At 46.6% G+C, this 10,975-nt stretch overlaps 1 long non-coding RNA gene across 1 annotated transcript; it reads left to right on the top strand.

Annotated features, from left to right (window-relative positions):
- Nucleotides 1–515: 515 nt before the first annotated feature.
- Nucleotides 516–9,038, top strand: LOC126425146 (uncharacterized). Its single transcript, XR_007576268.1, has 3 exons — nt 516–693; nt 7,415–8,228; nt 8,322–9,038. It is a non-coding gene; the product is annotated as an uncharacterized LOC126425146 (long non-coding RNA).
- The last annotated feature ends 1,937 nt before the right edge of the window (nt 9,039–10,975 follow it).

Here is a 10,975-nt window from a genome sequence, read left to right as displayed (position 1 = left end):
TGCTATATTGGCGAAAATGTTATGGAGATATCACCAGTGTGATATCCCCAGTCTGAACATTCTTAGTAGCCTCTGTGCATTGCAGATTGAGCAGAAACGTTCAGGTAACACAAAAAGCACATGAACAGGTGCAGGGTAAGGCAATAAAGGAAAGGGTTTGGGAGGTTTATTACTAGGTAACACTCATGGGAAGTAATGCCAGAACTGGTGTAAAACTCTTTGAATGACGATTAACGGGTAACCAATATATTTCAGCAAAGTACAGTGTCAATTGTGATGTAGGGCCTCTGGATAGATAGTTTACAAATAGTTGGGGGTGCGGCCTTTCCTCTCAATTTTTAAAGTAGTTTCATGAAGCACAAATAGCTTATTTTTGATATTTAAGTAATGCAAGCCCTAATTTCTCACTGCCACTTCGCTGTGTTGTTCCACATCCCTGAAGATTCTCCTTCATAATTTGCAGTATGAAACATGATGGATGAATAAGTGCATTAATTCTGCATACACGTCCTTTTTCCATTGCAGTACGCTATTGAGATATTAAACAAAAACCTGTTTTCTTTGTTATTTAGGTGACATGTACCGAGTGCAATACATTTAGATGCTCTCGGAGGCAAGAACTGATACACCATTTGGAGTGTGTTCACCAACGGAAAATGGAGTGCAAAGAAATGACATTTAATTCTGTGGAAGGTGAGAAAACAAAAGTATAGTGTATCGTTTGTATTTGCCAGATAACTGTGTTGTACATTGTTTGTATATGTTGGCCTTTCCAATGAGTTAATGATATGATGTAATAATTATTAGTGTTCATGTTGAGTATCATTAATGTAAATATAGATAAGAAAGTATTGTAGGGTAATCAATGATTGGCAATATATTTTCAGTGTGTACCTTAAACAACTCTACACCGTCGGATTTAAGTTCCAGCAAGCTACGTGTTTCTAAATCTTGGCGGCAGTTTTTTTTGTGTGAGGTTTTAGGGCGCAAAACATGTAAGGTCAAAAGCGCCCAGTAAAAAAACAGGGAATGCTGGGACAGTGAGGGGAAAAAACCGTACGGGGTCCAGTACAAAAGGGAAGAAAAAAACAAATCTAAAACATCAAGATGTCACGGAAGAGTAATTAAAAGACGTCGACAAGAAATTGGAGTCACCAGGTAGAAATCAAATCTCTTTTGCCATATTACTGCTTTTAAAAAAATTGAAACGCTAGCCACGGCTCGCATGTCATCTGCTAAAATGTCCAGTAAAGTGGGCAGCAGCCTGACCCTGAGACGTAAGTGGCTAAAGTAGGGGCAGAGGATCAGGAAATGTCTGACTGTTAATGGCTGACTACAGAAAGGACAGCTGGGTGGAGGGTTGCCACTCAACAGGTGGCGGTGACTAAAGCGGCAGTGCCCTATTCACAACCGAGCTAACATTACTTCTTCATGGCGAGACAGGGAGGATGTCGACCAGGCTGTTGGGGGAGGTTTCACTTCCCTATGAAGGGAGCACCAATGGTCACGCCAAAGTGACGTGATACGCTGATAGAGAAAAGTACAAATATCTTGTGAGGGAACAGAGTAAGAGGTGGGCCGACCGAGATGGACGGCGGCCTTGGCTGCAGCATCAGCAGCGTCATTCCTAGGCAAACCAACATGGCCAGGAACCCACATGAACATCACTTGGGCTCCCCCATCCGGGAACAAATGGAGGCAATCCTGGATCCGTCGAATGACGGGGTGGACTGCATCAGGATCATTGTGACTCTGAGGAGCACTGAGGGAGTCAGAGCAGATTATACAGCGAGCTAGCTGGTGTCCATGGACATAGTGAACACCCTGATAGAGGGCAAAAAGCTCTGCTGTAAAAATTGTGCACTGGTCGAGAAGCCAGTATTGAAACTTGACAGCCCCGACGACAAAAGCACAGCCAACACAATGGCCGGACTTCGAACCATTAGTGTACAAAAATATGCTATCGGCAAGTTGTGAATGAAGTTCAAGAAATTTGCAGCGATAGGTCAGCTTAGGAGTCGAATCCTTCAGAAACGAGCTGAGGTCAAAACGAGCACAAAACTGTGTCTGAAGCCAAGGTGGTGAAGGGCTCTCTCCCGTTCGCAAAGTGACAGGAAGTGTGAACTGCAGCTGCTGAAGCAGGTGACGAAAGCAGATGCCGGGAGGCCGCAGAGAAAAAAAACGTACATCTCGTACTGGCGGTCATAAAAAAAGGGTCAAAGTTTGGGTGCCCTGGCGTGGAAGAAAGCCGACAAGCATACCTACTGAGTAGGATGTCGCGTCAGGATGACAGTGGTAGATCACCGGCTTCTGCATAGAGACTCTCAACAGGGCTAGTACGAAAGGCACCAGTGGTGAGACGGATCCCCAAATGGTGTATTGCATTTAGAAGGCCGTGCAGAGGAGTAGACAATGCATCCATAATCCAACTTGGAGCATTTTGGCCCAGTCGCAAGGATGGTGGAAGAAACGCCTTGTACCGCCAGAAGTTGATGCAAACGGATTTGGTAGCAGAAAAGCGGAAACCGTTCGTGACACTCCACGAATATAGATGGTCCAGACAACGTTGAAGACAGCGTTGCAGGAGACACGTCCGCTGGGAGCTGCAATAAATAGCAAAGTCGTCCACAAAAAGAGAGCCGGAAATGCCAGCTGGGAGGCAGTCCATAATGGGGTTGGTGGCTATGGCGAAGAGGACAACACTCAGTACGGAGCCCTGAGGCACCCCATTCTCCTGTGAAAAGGCGTGGGATAAGGAGGAACCCATACATACTCGGAAAACTCGGTCCGTTAAAAATTCCCGGATGAAAGTGGAAAGACGACCACGAAGGCCCCATGTGTGCGTAGTACGTAGAATGCCTGTCCGCCAACAGGTATCATAGGCTTTCTCCAAATCAAAGAAAACGGCCACTGCTTGTCGCTTCTGCAGAAAATTATTCATGATGAACGTCGGCAGGGTGACGAGATGATCAACCACAGAGCGGCACTTTCAGAACCCACACTGAGCATTAGTGATAAAATGGTGTGACTCCAGCCACCACACCAATCGACCATTGACCATGCGTTCCATCACTTTACAAACGCTGCTGGGAAGGGGAATTGGACGGTAGCTGGAAGGAAGAGATTTATCTTTACCAGGCGTAGGTAGGGGAACAGTAGCAGCTTCACACCAAAGCATGGGAAATACACCGTCAGTCCAAATATGGTTCTAGGTATCGAGGAGAAAGCGTTTTCCCACAGGAGGAAGGTTCTGCAGCATGAGGACGTGGATAGTATCGGGCCCAGGAGCAGAAGACCTGGATGAGGAGAGAGCACGCTCGAGCTCCCTCATAGTAAAAGGAGTATTGTAGCATTCTCGATTCAAAGAGAGGAAAGAGATTGCACGAGCCTCCTCCGCCTGTTTCCGAGGAAGGAAGGTAGGATGGTAGTGGGTGGAGCTTGAAACTTCCGCAAAGTACCGACCCAAAGTGTTGGAAACATCGACAGGGGTCGACTATGACGTTTCCTGCCACAGTCAGACCAGAAATCGGGGAGTGGGTGGTAGTCCCGGATAGCCAGCGCAGGCCACCCCAAACGAGAGAGGACGGAGTAAATCTGTTGAATGAGCTGCTGAAGGAAACACAGCGGGCTTTCTTGCTTTCCTTGATAGTGTGACGGCACTGCGCACGTAGTTGCTTGTAGCGGATGCAGTTCGTTAACGAAGGATAACGGTGAAAGACACGAAGCGCACGTCGTCGGGCACAAATTGCATTGCCGCACTTCACAGTCCACCGAGGGACCGGGACCCAATGGGGAGAAGTAGTAGTACGAGGGATATAGGATTCGGCAGCTGGGAGACTAACGTCCATCACGTGCTAGAGCTGATCATCGCAGCTGGGAAACGGCCGGTAGTCAAAGACTGCCAAGGAGGAATATAGCCTCCAGTCAACAAGAGAGAATTTACACTGAGCGGGCCGCTGTGGCGGGGTATGATTGTACAGGCGAGTCACACCAGGGAAGTGGTCACCCGAGTAAGTATCAAAATGGCTCTGAGCACTATGCGACTTAACTTCTGAGGTCATCAGTCGCCTAGAACTTAGAACTACTTAAACCTAACTAACCTAAGGACATCACACACATCCATGCCCGAGGCAGGATTCGAACCTGCGACCGTAGCGGTCACGCGGTTCCAGACTGAAGCACCTTTAACCGCACGGCCACACCGGCCGGCCGAGTAAGTATCGGAAAGAGCACACCACTCGAGACGTCGAGCGAGCTGGGAAGAGCAGATCGAGAGGTCTAAGTAGGAATAAGTGTGCGTGGAATTAGAGAGAAACGTGGCTTCGCCAGTGTTAAGGCACACGAGATGAATATGATTAAGAAGATCCGCCAAAAGAGAACCTCCTGGGCAGGTGACAGGCGAGCCCCAAAGAGGGTGATGGGCATTGGTGTCACCGAGGAACAGAAAGCGTGTAGGAAGATGAGCAACAAGCTGCATCAGGTCCGCTCTAGTGACAGTGGAAGACGAAGGGATATAGATGGTGCAGAGGGAAAAGGTAAATTCGCGAAGGAAAACACGGGCAGCAACTGCTTGCAGGTGGGTGTGCAAATCGATAGGACGATGACAAACATCATCTCGTAGAAGCAGCACGACCCCACTATGAGCAGGAATCCCTGCCATAAGGGGAAGGACCATACGTAGCGAAGTAAAATGGGAAAGAGCAAAATGGTCTTGAGGATGTAGCTTGGTTTCTTGGAGACAGACTACAAGCGGAGACTGCAATCGCAGGAGCAGCTGGGGGTCCACTCTGTTAGACCAAAGGCCACGGATATTCCATTGTAAAAGGGCCATAAAATTTAGGAACACCGGAGAATGGAGAAGAAACACTCACCTCGATGGCCGCTTAGGGTGAGCCATCGAGGGACGACGGCCACTGGAATCCACAGGTGGAGGATCTTCGTCCATCAACTCAGTGGGATCAACGGAGCTTCCCCGGTGTCAGTCAGTTGAAAGGGACCGGCGAGTCGAAGAGGGCCGATGAGTCAGAGAGGGGCAAGACTGTTTGCCTTTGGATGATTGTTTTGGCTTTTGGCGATTGGCAGAAGAGCTAGACGGCTGCGAACTTGGGGTACACAAGGAATCTTCCTGGGAATATTCCTTTTTGAACTGACGGTTCGCTGGCTGCGTTGCAACTGTCTTCGCCAGTATGGGCGAAGAACAGGTAGCAGAATCTACAGCCTGGGAAGCAGGAGATAGAGTGTCAGCTTGAAGGCGAGGCGACTTTGCCACCATCGAACTGAACTGTAGGTCACAAGTTTGCGTAGCCATGTTTTTTGTGGGTCGGGGAGAGGCTAACATGGTACTGTAGCTTCTAGACGAACGGACAGTCGGTTTCGGCTCGCCAACAGTTTCCGGGCAACAGGAAAAGGTACCTTCTCCTTCTGCCTTATCTCCTGAACAGCCCGCTCGTCTTGATAGACGGGACAAGAACGAGATGAAGCAGCATGGTCTCCATGACAATTAATGCAGTGGGGGGAAGGGGGTGGACAGGCGCCTTCGTGTGCATCGCTGCTACAAGTGACGCATTTGGCTGCGTTTTTACATGACGTGCTGGTATGATTGAACTGGTGACATTTATAACACCGCAATGGATTGGGAATATAAGGGCGCACAGAGATGACTTCACAGCCTGCCTTATCTTGGTAGGAAGTGTTAACCGATCTAAAGTCAGGAACAATGTGCGAGTGGGCACCAAATCGGCAGCTTCCGTTTTCATAACTCTATGAACAGCAGTAACGCCCTAATCCGATAGATAATTAATTAATTTGCCCTCCGTCAAACCATCCAACAGCAGGATGTAGATAACACTGCGGGACATGTTAAGTGTCCTGTGAGCCTTCACTTTTATAGGATATTCTTGGAGGATTTGGGTCTTGAGAAGTTTCTGGAGAGCACGATCAATTTCCAAAAGCAGAGTACCACTGCGGAGACGAGAGTATCACTTCACAGGGCCGACGATGCCATCCACGCCTCTCTGTATAAGAAAGGGATTAACAATAGCAAAAGTCTGGTTTTCTTCTAAACGTGAGATTACTTGAAATCGAGGCGCAACAGAAAGAAACATTGAGGCAGGAGCCTCATTACACTTTCGTTTGTGGGAAACACTCGGAGAAAGAGAAGGAAAGTCAGTCATTGGGAAGAAGTCCCCCATGATTGCCAGCGTCTCTGATGGCGCGCTCATTCCAGCAGGGGCCCTCCAAAGGGGAGCCCCCCGCCTTAGGTGATTGTCCTCACCTTAGGTCACACCTCCCGAACGACAGACGGAGGGACCAGTCGCAGAGAAGGAAGGTAGCAGCTCAGGCAATCACCCCTCCCTGGGCCTGGCCTGTACCAGGGGGTACGTGCAGGCCCTACATGCCAACCCGGGGCTGGGAATTACCTGTTACCCAGTCTCCTGCTACGCGGCAACGCGTGGATGGCCGTCAGGCAGGGAGGAGAAGAAGAGAGCAGAAGGAAAGGAGGAAAGAAAGAATGGCCTCAAACGCCACAATGGAGGAAAAAGAGATCGGAACAAGGAAAGAGCTGAACAAGGAAAGAAAGGAACAAGGAAAGAGCGGAACAAGGAAAACTGAAAAGGGGAAGAGGAAACAGGGAAAGAGCAAAACGAGGAAAGAGCAGGCAGGGAAATGGCAGTACACGAAAAGAGGAGCGCAGGGAGAGAGCGATACAGGAAAAGAGCAATGCAGGGAAAGAGGAGTGCAGGGAAAGAGCGATACACGAAAAGAGCAGTGCAGGGAAAGAGCTATACAGGAAAAGAGCAGTGTAGGGAAAGAGCGATACAGGGAAGGAACAGTATAGGGAAAGAGCGATACAGGGAAGGAACAGTATAGGGAGAGAACAGTACAAGAGAAAAGAGTCCTACAAGTAAACCAACGCAAATGAGCTTCAAGAGCCCATGAAGGCACGAGACATCTCCCCTAGAGAGGGGAAAAGGACAGGAGAAGAGGAGACAAGCAGCACGGAAATAGAAGCGGTGCTGCGAGGGCTGAGGCCCTGTGGTCGCCAAGCATGTGCTCACCAAAGAGCGGTGAGCCCCTTGGGGGGGGGGGGGGGGGTTGGTGGTGGTGACAGGCTGATCTGTAATGTAGCCCTAGGCTTAGATTAGGTTGGAATATTGGCATAAAGCATTCTGACATTGATTGTATGTACATACCACAACCATTTTCAGATTCTATGACACATGAGTTGGAGAGACTGTCTCCATTACCATTATTTCTCAGGCACCTTGCTTATAATAATTATTAGAGAGCTGCTAATATGTTTTGACCTTACTCAGTATTAGCTTGTGTATTTCAACTAAATTATTTCCTCAGAATAACACATAAATGCTGTACTTAAGTTCGTATTTCTTATGCATTGTAATTTTATTTTCAGATTTCTTTCTGTGGAAGGAACAGATGCAAACTGAAGAAAAGGTTTCCTTCATAAGACCAAGTGGAAAAAAGAAATGTGATTACTTTGTTTGTCACCGCTCTGTATATGCTGACAAAACAGCTTCAGGCAGAAGGTTAAACGAACCTTCAATCAAAATTGGTGGCACCTGCCCTGCCTGTTTGGTAGTCAAAAATTTGTCGTCTAACGTGGTTAATGTCAAGTTGTACATGACACAGTCTCTCTGTGGGTAGCCTACATCTGACCACAGCTGACAGGGCTATGGTTGCTGAATTAATTGCACAAGGTGTTCCTGATACTACAATTTTGAAGAGAGTGAGAGGGAACATTCAAGTTGGACTCTTCAGAAGAGTTCATCTTTTAAGCAAACAAGATATTAGAAATATTAGGAAAGAATACAAGCTGTGCTATAGTGCTGCACATCCAGATGGTGCAACCATTGTTGAGCTGTGAGTGAGACAACAAGAGCGCCTAGCGAAAGATTCCCCGGTGATTTATTACAAAGCCCAAAGCACTGTGGATAATGTGAAACAAATTATCAGAAAGTGACTTTATGATAGTCCTTATGACTGAGTACCAGCGGAAAATGGTAAAAAAGTTCTGTGCAGGAAACGTTTTGATAGACAGCACACATGGCACTAACAGATATATATTTCATCTGACCACACTGCTGACCATGGATGAATTTGGTGCTGGATGCCCAATTGCTTATTGCCTCAGTACACATACTGACACAAGGTCCAAGCAAGTTTTCTTTGAGCAGATTAAAAAATATGCTGGAAGCATCAAAACAAAGGTAAGAAGACAGTTGAATTAGAAAATGTTTGATGCACTGCTTGCTGGAAATAACTATAGCATTGGCATATATGTTTGATTTTTATTTTTGCAGGTACTCATGCCTGATGACTGTGACAACTACTACAGTGCCTGGAGTGTAGTTACGGGCCATAGTGAACATAGGTTATTATGTACCTGGTATGGGGATCGGGCATGGAGACGGAATCTATGTGCAAAAGTAAATGGGAATGCAATGCTGAAGAGTACTGTGTACAAAGCTCTGAAAACTTTGCACTTACAGATAGAGAGAAGTTACCAGAGCCGCTGGATGGCGTGTTATTTCCAGAAAACTGAGAAAGATAAATGCTGGGGGTTATGGAATACTGACAGAAATAAGAAAGAGAAGCAATATTCAATGAAATGCTTTCTCAGACACAAAAATCACAAATATTGCATTCTGAATCTCCACTTCCTGATTCAGAATGCATTCTGACCACCTCATCAGTGGAATCTTGCTGCTTCACTATATCTGAATCACGAGAGTCTGTAGTTTGGGGCTCTTTCCTCCATTCAGGCTCCTTTGAGGTTTTCTTTGCACTGATCGTTTCTGGTAGAGATGATGCGATTCGACGTCTTCTTGTTTTGTGTTATAGGCGATATGTTGTAGAGACTCCCAGCAACTGGAACGGCAGACAACCCTGGCAGAAAGAAAACGGTTTGTGTTTATTTGTGAAGTGCAGCGTGTTTTGGACATTGTAGAATGGCAAAACAAACTTTTTTGTAATAGACAATTAATAAATTTTACTAACATGCTTTAGCTCTACACTTATCTAGCTGCTCCTGATTTTCTTGCTCAATATGACGTTGGGCAGATCCGTCCCCAAGACTTCCTCCGCCTACAGCAGTGAAGTCACGATCACTGAAAACATTTCTGTTGTGCAGGAAAACGACCGTGACCCTGAACACATTGACTGTAATTTTACCGGTCTGAACTTTCCTATAGGCTCGACCAGAGAGTTGTGCAACATTAGCTGGTTCTAGTATTCCGTAGAGTGCTTGAAGCCACTGCCAGGTCACTTCACTGCAATAGGTCCTCAGCGGCCCCACAAACATTTTCCCAGTGGCTGGATCTTACAGGGGCAGTGAGAAGGTAGGCTAACTAAATGAATATGATGAACGAAAGCCATTTCAGTTACCTGAGTGTTTTAGGTGTGATTGTAATGACCTTTATAAAATGAGAAGCACATGAGAGTCCATACTCGGATAGATTTTGAAAACGAAATCTTTAAACCACTGCTTCAACAGGTTGCTCTATATTTAACAAGAGAGATGACACTGTGAAATAGACCCACGTGGTGTTCCTCTCATTAACAGCTGGTTCATGTTGTTCTTCGGGAAGCTTCATCATAGGAGGAAAGAAGGAACCATCAGCATTCAAAACCATCGTACAATATGTGTTAGATGAGTATGTGCCAAGCAAGATCGTAAGAGATGGAAAAGAGCCACCGTGGTACAACAACCGAGTTAGAAAACTGCTGCGGAAGCAAAGGGTACTTCACAGCAAACATAAACATAGCCAAAGCCTCGCAGACAAACAAAAATTACGCGAAGCGAAATGTAATGTGAGGAGGGCTATGCGAGAGGCGTTCAATGAATTCGAAAGTAAAGTTCTACGTACTGACTTGGCAGAAAATCCTAAGAAATTTTGGTCTTATGTCAAGCGGTAGGTAGATCAAAACAAGATGTCCAGACACTTTGTGACCAAAATGGTACTGAAACAGAGGATGACAGACTAAAGGGCGAAATACTAAATGTCTTTTTCCAAAGCTGTTTCACAGAGGAAGACTGCACTTAGTTCCTTCTCTAGATTGTCGCACAGATGACAAAATGGTAGATATCGAAATAGACGACAGAGGGATAGAGAAACAGTTAAAATCGCTCAAAAGAGAAAAGGCCGCTGGACCTGATGGGATACCAGTTCGATTTTACACAGAGTACGCGAAGGAACTTGCCCCCCTTCTTACAGCGGCGTGCCGTAGGTCTCTAGAATAGCGTAGCGTTCCAAAGGATTGGAAAAGGGCACAGGTCATCCCCGTTTTCAAGAAGGGACGTCGAACATGTGGTGTCACCGCCAGACACCACACTTGCTAGGTGGTAGCCTTTAAATCGGCCGCGGTCCATTAGTATACGTCGGACCCGCGTGTCGCCACTGTCAGTGATAGCAGACCGAGCGCCACCACACGGCAGGTCTAGAGAGACGTACTAGCACTCGCCCCAGTTGTACAGCCGACGTTCATAGCAATGGTTCACTGACAACTACGCTCTCATTTGCCGAGACGATAGTTAGCATAGCCTTCAGCTACATTTGCTACGACCTAGCAAGGCGCCGTATTCAATTGATAATTAATATTGTGAAGCATGTATCATCAAGAGCGATGTTCTACAAATGTGGATTAAAGTATTCCAGAAGCTACGTACTTTTCTTTATAGCATTCATTACGTATCCTGTTTCAGACCTCACGCCAGCCTGCGTGAGTTTAAGCGCGTGCCTTTCGGCTTCCTCTCGTTGTGACTTGGCTGTCTTGCTAAGTCACAACAGAACAGATGTGCAGAACTATAGACCTATATCTCTAACGTCTATCAGTTGTAGAATTTTGGAACACATATTATGTTCGAGTATAATGACTTTTCTGGAGACTAGAAATCTACACTGTAGGAATCAGCATGGGTTTCGAAAAAGACGATCGTGTGAAACCCAGCTCGCGC

Source organism: Schistocerca serialis, chromosome 10 (genome assembly GCF_023864345.2).
Source record: "Schistocerca serialis cubense isolate TAMUIC-IGC-003099 chromosome 10, iqSchSeri2.2, whole genome shotgun sequence".
Classification (NCBI taxonomy): domain Eukaryota; kingdom Metazoa; phylum Arthropoda; class Insecta; order Orthoptera; family Acrididae; genus Schistocerca; species Schistocerca serialis.
Note: the sequence above shows the minus strand (reverse complement) of the source record. Positions and strands in the feature narration are given on the sequence as shown.